We start from the raw sequence: 8,906 nt of genomic DNA on the forward strand, positions 1-8,906 counted from the left end.
CGCTTTCTCACTCTCTCATTCAAATAAATAAATAAATCTTTAAAAACATGTATCAGTTTAAGCACTCATTGTAACTGAATTGAATTTACATGAAAAATACCCCATTCTAAAAAAATCTAAAAATCTAAAAATTCAGATGCTGAATCAATGCCAGGTCATCACATAAAATTCTGAAAGAATACTAGAAACCTAAGATGAAATGATGATAGAATACGGCATCTTTTACAAAGATCATATTCTACTGAAGTCCCTTGGCTGGCAGTTTTACTTTTTTAGAATTCTCTGTTTCATTTAATTTTTAAAAGGAAAAGGGTCAATTGTCATCAATGTCTTGGCTCAGACTGAAGTAACTGGAAATTCTGAACACTTAGAATCTTGGCATGTTCTTTATTTCACTTTTTATGTTATAAAATATACTTAGAAGCCTTCTTACCAGAGTCTTTTAGGCTTTTCTACTACTGTATTTTAATTCTCCAAAGGGTGTGTCAAAGAGATTTTTTAGGGGAAAACAAGAAAAAAAGCTTTGGGTGCATTACAAAAGAACGCCAGCAGTTTAATGCTATAGTAAGATGGTGACCTAAAATCTAAGATCTTGTTATAATTTCAGGCTGAACTCACCAGTTTCACTTGTTCTTACCACCCATACCCTATGAGGCCCTCAGCTTAGCGCTAGACATCATCTGACTACAGGAGAGGCAGCTGCCTGTCATCTCAGCAATTCTGAAGGAAAGCCAGGGAATTTGTTTGAAAGTGTTTGTCCAGATGAAACCACATGTGGCCTCCAGGGTGCTCTGGGCCTGAAGCCGAAGCCTGCTGGCGTTGGGAGAGCTGTGGAGCTCATCCAGAAGAAAATCTGATGTCTCCTTAAAGCCAGGAAAGATAAAAGAAACCTGCATTGGTCCAAAACAGCACAGTTCATGTGTGGGAATTGCACAAGATTGGGGTTTGTCCTCTTTGTTGGCCTCAGAAAGGCCAGAGGATGGAAAAGAAAGTAGACAGCTGCTGAGTCCTTCTGTTTTGTTATTCTCTTTGCTTATGAGAAACTGGACTGCTTTGCCTTGATTAACCCTCTTGGTGGATAGGGGGCCTTGAGCATATAATATATTGTGTCCACGTAGGTGATAAAGCCACACTGGGACCCAGTCCTATGAAAGGTAAGACTTGATGGGCTTTCTGTGCCTTAGAAAACTCTGATTCTTCTTAATAGTGATTGAATTGCATGACCTATTGTAGATGATAGACAAGATTCTCAGGCAGGCTGGAAAACTGTGGACTCTTGTTATCCCGTGCCAAAATATTTGGTAAAGTCGTCACTTGAACTGTCATAGAGGAGAAACCACTCACTTATCTATCCCCTGGAGGGGAACTGTTTGGAAGAACTCAGACTGTTGTGGTAGGTTGACGGCTCCTTGTTGCTTTTTATCAAGACATGATGAGAGAAAAGAAGTCAGGCAAGGGCCATGCAGTTTGCACGGAGAGATGGAAGTGAAGACACTTGTGCTAAGGAGGGGTTCTTGGAACGCAGCTTGCCCTCTAACGTCCAAATGTGTAGCCCTCTGCTGTTCGAAAACACAATCAAGAAAGAGAGGAACGCAAAACGAAGAGGGCAGGAGACCCAGCACAGACTCTACCACTGGGAAGGTGAGAACAGATCTGAGATGGTTACAGTGAATCCAGATTGAAAAACTCAGCCAGTACCCATGGTCTCTATTCCATCCAGACTGTAACATAGGCATTGTGAAGGTCAGTAGAGACATTGCTTTCCTGATGAAATCCACAATGTTGTTGGTGTCTGGCTGATAAAAAAATGACAAGATAATTAAAAAATCTATTCCTTACTTGAATGCTGACATCAATCTCTGACGTCTCTCTTGGCAAGACTCTTCTGATCCCCAATGACTGTAACAGAAGAAAACTGGATATCTGTCAGGCCAGAGAACTTCTCCTGTAGATACATACATGATTGTTTCTATATTATAGGTACACATATGCATGGAATATTCTTTGGAAACTTACACAAGAAGCCGGTCACAGTGGTTACTTGAGAGGGGGAGGCAGAGGCCATAGGAAACAGCATGAGGGAGACTTACTTTTCTCTTCTCCCATTTGGATAAATCATTGGACCATGTATGTACATCTCCTATTCACACATGCCACGGCAAAGTAAAACAATAGTCTCTAATAAAATTTTGAGTGCATGTACCTTTTGACCTAGTTATTTCTCTCCTGGGAATGAACTCCCACAAATCGAACCAAATGTGTGAAATGATGTATGTTTAAAGTCATTAGATTGTAGCATCGCTTTTAATAACAAGTATTAAAAACAAGTGAAATCTTAACTGGCACTGGTGAAGTGTATACAGCCATATGATTTAATAGCACACATCCACAAGAGGAAATAAAGAACAGTATATATTGATAAAAGTGAGCTCTACAGTATTACTGAAAGGTACATAAAAGTTGGTAACATTGGCTGTCTCAGAAAAGGAGAACTTGGTAGCAGAGTCTCACTGGTAGGATAGATAACTTTTATTCCAAAAGAATTCCATATCCATATTCCATATCAATAACAACATTTAAGTGTATACCCTTGCTTCATAGACAACTTTCTTTTTTTTTTAAGATTTTATTTACTTACTTAACAGAGAGAGACACAGCGAGAGAGGGAACACAAGCAGGGGGGGTGGGAGAGGGAGAAACAGGCTTCTTGCTGAGCAGGGAGCCTGTTGCGGGGCTCCATCCCAGGACCCTGGGATCATGACCTGAGCCAAAGGCAGACACTTAATGACTGAGCTACTCAGGTGTCCCGACAACATTCATTTGAGTGACTAAGTTAAGGCATTTAAAAATTTTATATATATATATGTGTGTGTGTATATATATATATGATATTATATAAAGTAATATATAATATAATATCTTCGGTATGTATATCACCCCTCCAACCTTGTTTCCTTATATAGGCAACATCCCATAGAATAAGAAGTCTTATTCTAAAGGCCATATCTGCATGTGCAATTTAAAAAATTAATATGTGCATAGATTTTTTGTATCGATCTTGTTAAACAGTATGTTCAGTTTCCAGGGATAATTAGCATCAACTTAGTCTGTTGCTAATTTCAGTTATTTCTTACCAAGGACATTATGAAGAAAAAATGCGTATGCCACCTTTGATGTCTTTCACCAATGAATGAATGAATCAATCAGTTGTTTACTGGGAAGACAAGATTCCTTTTTACTTATTTACTTTTTGGCCACAGGCATTGTTCTAAGAGCATAGATTCTGTGACATGGTCAAAGAGAATGTTCTTCTGTAATGGGAGCCACTCTTTCTAGCTAAATGGACATACTTTTTTAGATGTTCTCTTCCTGTCCCTGTTCCTTTCCCTCCTCCTCTTTGTTCTCCACTTCTTTCTTCTAGCACTAGTTTCCTAGAGACCATTTATTTGAGACCTAGAGACCATGAAGAACACTTTAGATTAGCTGAAAACCTCAAATGACTATTATTAATAAAGTTTTCTTTTTAAAAAGTCCTAAAAATTAGCAAGATTTTTGTTTTACTTAACATTCTAATATGTCAAATGGTAGACTGAGCTGGGGAGTGTTGGTGCAAATCATTGGCTCTGGATCTTCTAGTGCTTTTCTGTGCCCTGGTGAGAATCGAGATCAAACTTATGGATAAGCTAAGTTGAAAGTAGTCGTATACTTTGAGAGTGACAGACCTTTAGAACTGGAGGGAGGGTTGAACAAAACCGACTTCGGTTTCTTTGCTTTAAAGATGAAGAGACTAAGGTTGAGGGACACTGATTTCCCAAAGGTCACGTAACTTAACCACCAGAGCCAAATTTTTTTCATCATAGCAGGTCTCAGCCAGGAAGAAAGAAACCCTCCAGAAAAATTATCTTGCTCTTTTTTCCCTTATCTATGCTTGTCTTTTACTTGGAATAGCCAGTGTTTATGAACAAATCACCTTCTGTGGGTTACTAAGAACTTGGAAATGAGAGAAGTTCGATTGCCCTCTTAAGAATTAATTGTGCTTCCTGCCTTGTCAGTTTTTGCCATTCTAACTGGTGTAAGGTGGGGGGCAAAATCAGAAGGGGAGATGAACCATGAGAGACTAAGGACTACAGGAAACAAAGTGAGGGTTTCAGAGGGGAAGGGGGTAATGGGTATTAAGGAGGGTTAGCCTGGTGTTGGGTATTAAGCAGGGCACGTAGTGTTGGAGCAAACAATGAATCATGGAACACTGCATCTAAAACTAATGGTGTACTGTATGGTGACTAACATAACATAGTAATATTAAAAAAGAGTTAATTGTGCTTTTAACCAGCATGGGCCTTCTCACCTACCAAAAAATTTTCTTGAGCCGTTGAAAAGTATCCTTGGCTTTGGTGGTTAAACTGTTAATGTGGGCTGTATTAATAGACAAGTTAAGTCACACGGTAATCTTGTGACATTGACCAATGACATTAACATATCTAGAGAGATAAGAGGATTTCAGCATAAGAGTTTGAACTGCAAATACAGAACAGAAGCAGAGGAGCCAAAGTAGGAGTTGACCTGGGTCTTCCTGCTCAGAGCCGGGGATAGGAAAGCCCAGGTGGGGTGTTGAGAATTTCATTCCCATCGTCCAACATCTCCTTTAGGAAAAGGGTCCTTCTTTTTTGAACTTCCTTGGCTTCCTTTTGAACTTCCCTCTCTTTTCTTCTGACCTCTCAGGCCACTCATTCTCTCATCTACTTGCTCCGTCCTGCTCTCCCATCTGACTTCTACTTGGTAGAGTCATTGAGACCTCATTCATTGTCTTCTCACTGGATACTTTGTCCCAAGGTGATCTCATTCATGCTGATGAATTCTCAGAATTATAGCTCTATCCCAGATCTCTTTTCTTTCTCTTTTTCTTTCTTTCTTTCTTTTTTTTTAGAGACACAGAAAGAGAAAGAGTAAGCTTGTGCATGGAGGGAGAATCCCAAGCACGCTTCATGCACAGCACAGAGCCCAACACTGGATTGGATCTCACAACCCTGAGATCAAGAACTGACTAAAATCAAGAGTCAGACACTTAACCAAGCCACCCAGGTGCCCCTCTGACTCAAATATCTATCTACCTACCTACCTACCTATCCATCCATCCATCTACCTATGTATATCATCTATCTCTAAATAGATGTCACAGAATCATCATAAATACATATGTAAAATTTTATCTGTCACCATCATTTATTATCATCTATCTCCAACTAAATGTCACAAGATTGTCATAAATATAAAGGTCTAAAATTTACATTCTTGATCTCTTCACCTATTCTCACCCGTCTGGTCTGCCTTTAGATTTCTCCATCTCGGAAAATGGCACTTCCATTGCCTGGCTGCTAAAATCATAAATTTGGTGGTCACCCTTGAAATCTTTCTCCTCCTCCGTTTTCAGTCGATCACCGAGTTACATTTTTAATTTTTTACATATTTCTTTTTATAAATTTTTCATTTCTTTCTTTTTATATACCATGGCACTGGTATATGCCACTATGTTCTTTACCTGGAGGACTATGATAGTCCCCTAGTCTCTCCACATTCATTTATTCTTCTTTCATCCATGTAGTGAGTGATCATTTAAAAATAGATTGTATTATGCTCCCTGTCTTCTTAGAACATGTTAATGCCTGTTGCTTCCCTCTTCGTCTTCAGCTTGAATCTTTCTCCTTTCTCTGTATACTCCAGACCCAATGGCTGCCTTTGTCCTTTGGGTGAGGGTTCCCTACCCCATATTCTTCATGCATTCTGCTTGGAAATTTGTACTTCTACAAACCTCTTTCCCACCTTCTTTTTCCCAACTTCTATTAATTCTTTAGTCTATTTGTAAGTGTCATGGAGACAGAAAGTAGAATGGCAGTTGTGGGGGGCTGGAGAGAGACTAGGGGCTTACTGTTTAGAGGGTATGGGTTTGTTTTATAAGATGAAAAGACTTGGAGAAAGATGGTGGTGATGGATGCACAAGGCATTGAACGTATTTAATCCGACTGAACTGTGCACTTAAAAATGCTGAAGATAGTGAATTTTAAAATGTATTTTATCATAATAAAAATTTCATGTTCAGGTAGCAGCTCAAGAGTCCTGTGCCTTTTAATACATGTGCACTGGTCTCTGAAGTCCTGAGAACAGTGAACCTGTGGGCCCTCAGACTTGAGGTCAGGCTCTGGATCACATTAATTCACTAATAAATGTCACCCATGAGGCTTTGTTGGAGGCAACCTTGCGCACCTCTTTCCTTAGTGACGCTTGGCAGTATTACTGACTTAAGCTTATCTTTCTTGGGGGCAGGGGGGAGAATATCTGTGCTGAGTAATTTCAGGAAGTATTGCCAAGTTTTTGCCAGTTATTAAAGATAGCAGTTTCCAAATACAGTTATCATCTGCGTGTTCCACTGAGGAGCCAGACTGGGGTAATTTCAGGCGAGGACTTCTAAACTGTTCATTCATGTCCTTTCCTGCGACTGGATTTTATAAGCTTGGGAAATTCTATTAATATGCTAATGGGCCCAGGACCAACTGGATAAAAATAGTATAGAATTGAGAAGTGTTCTTTGTTCATTTTTTGGTTGTTTTTGTTTTTGTTTTTTTCTGAGAATGAGCTTGGCGGTGGGGCCTGGTGGGGGGGGGGGGGGTTGTGCTGCAGAGGGAAAGAGAGAATCTTGACCAGGCTCCATGCCCAGCATGGAAACTCACACAGGGCTCATCCCATGACCCTGAGATCATGACTTGAGCTGAAACCAAGAGTTAGACACTTGACAAACCAGTCACCCAGTTGCCCCCAGAATTGAAGGATTCTTAATAATAAACCTTAGCAAGAAATGTATTGTCTTTCTACATGCCAGGAATTATGCTGTTGTGCACACATTGTTTCATTCTGTTCCCATGACAACTCTACAAAGCACCGCTATAGGTTATCAACCCCATCTTAAAGACCCTGAAAACGTGTCCTAAAAAGATGTTGAAGCACGGTTAAGTGCTGAGCTGGGATGTGACCTTGAATCAGCCTGACTCCAGAGCTTGAGCTCATTAGCATGACAAGAGGTTACCTTCTTTTTTTTTTTTTTAAGATTTTATTTATTTATTTGACAGAGAAATCACAAGTAGGCAGAGAAATAGGCAGAGAGAGAGAAGGAAGCAGGCTCCCCGTTGAGCAGAGAACCCAATGAGGGGCTCGATCCCAGGACCCTGAGATCATGACCTTAGCCGAATGCAGAGGCTTTAACCCACTTAGTCACCCAGGCACCCCATGAGATTGCCTTTTCCCATCTTGCTCATGCAGCTCTTTGGCTGGGGTAGCAACCTCCTTGTGTAATAGTCAAAATCCCTATCCTCTAAGTCTGATAATAATACCAATGGGTCATCAAAATATATGTTTGGACATCATTCATTAATTTATTCAACAAAAGTTTTTTGAGCACCTTCTATGATGTAGATTTTAGGGAATGCAGACGAAAAAATATGGTCCCTTCTCCCCCCAGAAGTTTGCAGTTTTGTGGGAAACTGCAGATAATCACATACACACAATACAATATGAGCAGTACTGGAATAGGACTGAATCCAAGGAGTCAAAAAGGGGTGGCACGGAAGTGTAATGTGACCCAACTCTTGAAGCCAGAGTTTCTCCGGACAGATATGCAGGAGTAGAAAGAAAAGGGCAGAGGAAACTATGTGCAAAGATTGGGTGTGGGGCAGAGGCTCTATACCTCAATATTATAGGAATGACCACTACAGTGGGAAGGAGGCAGCATTTCAAGGAACCAAGCTGAAGACATCACAGGCAAGGGGCCAGACCATCAGGTCTTCATTCTGCTCAGAGCTCTTTGGAATAGGAATAAAAACCAAGTCGAACTAGCTGCAGGAATGAACTTTGGCTTTTAGGCTCAAGTACTTGCCCCAAGGTAATAAATACAGAAATGAGGTTCATAAAAAGAGGTGAAAAAAATTTAAAGTGAGCTTTCAAAAATATTTGTATATAATCATTTTTAATCAATTAAACTTTTGTACAATGCTCTCAAATTCTGTTTGTGAAAAAGCTAAAAATAAATGCTATTTTTTCCTTATCATCCATTAGATAAAAATCAGTGTAAGCAGCAGGCATTGTGATAGCTCTGATATATTGTATTTCATGTTTTACTGAATTTCTCTAAGTTAAAATTTCATACAAGAATCTTCTTTTTAGACTTTCCTTATACACTTATTTTGAATTAAAGGTTGCTCGACTTGCATACGCTTATTACTTAATAAATTAATCATACAAGTGGAAACTTTAGAATTCACCAGATAGGTATGTAGGAAGAAAAAAAGAAAAAGGAACATCCCATTTTAGTGAAACACCTATAGTGAATTATGGAATAAAGCACTTGGAGTAGCAAAGTTCTTAAGTTGGTATGCCCAGAAGAAGGCTATTCTCTTTGATTATCCTCAGTGACGCATTTTCTAAGTTGTCTTCTTGATTTTATGTTACTGTCTTTACTTTTCTTCCTCCCAACATAAGCCCTTCAGCATAGCTAGCGTTATGGACATTGACGGTGTCTATAGTTGAGAAGAGCTGCAAATGACAGAGGCTATCAGAAATTGCATGCTGTTGGAGTGCCTGGGTGGCTTGGTGGGTTAAGCCTCTGCCTTCTGCTCTGGTCATGATCTCAGGGTCCTGGGATTGAGCCCCACATCGGGCTCTCTGCTCAGCGGGGAGCCCGCTTCCCCCTCTCTCTCTGCCTGCCTCTCTGCCTACTTGTCATCTCTTTCTCTCTGCCAAATACATAAATAAAATCTTAAAAAAAAGAAAAAAGGAAATTGCTTGCTGTTAAATGTGTGGGAATCTTAAGCAGTGTGCAGAAAGCATGGGAGTAGGAAGAAAGCATACGCCACTAAGTCCAA

General features: G+C 39.9%; 1 long non-coding RNA gene across 8 annotated transcripts in view; it reads left to right on the forward strand.

Moving 5' to 3' along the window:
* The window catches only part of LOC309869525, a 29,121-nt gene that overhangs the window by 19,684 nt on the left and 531 nt on the right, over window positions 1–8,906 (forward strand). Inside the window, exon 5 of one of the 8 annotated variants that reach the window (XR_014314229.1) lies at window positions 608–2,202. The exons of the other annotated variants lie outside the window; for them this stretch is intronic. This is a non-coding gene — a long non-coding RNA (uncharacterized lncRNA). Of the gene's footprint in view, window positions 1–607; window positions 2,203–8,906 lie in introns of those variants that run through there. 8 annotated transcript variants of the gene reach the window in all.

This window comes from Mustela nivalis, assembly GCF_964662115.1.
Source record: "Mustela nivalis genome assembly, chromosome: 7".
NCBI classification, from domain to species: Eukaryota; Metazoa; Chordata; class Mammalia; order Carnivora; family Mustelidae; genus Mustela; species Mustela nivalis.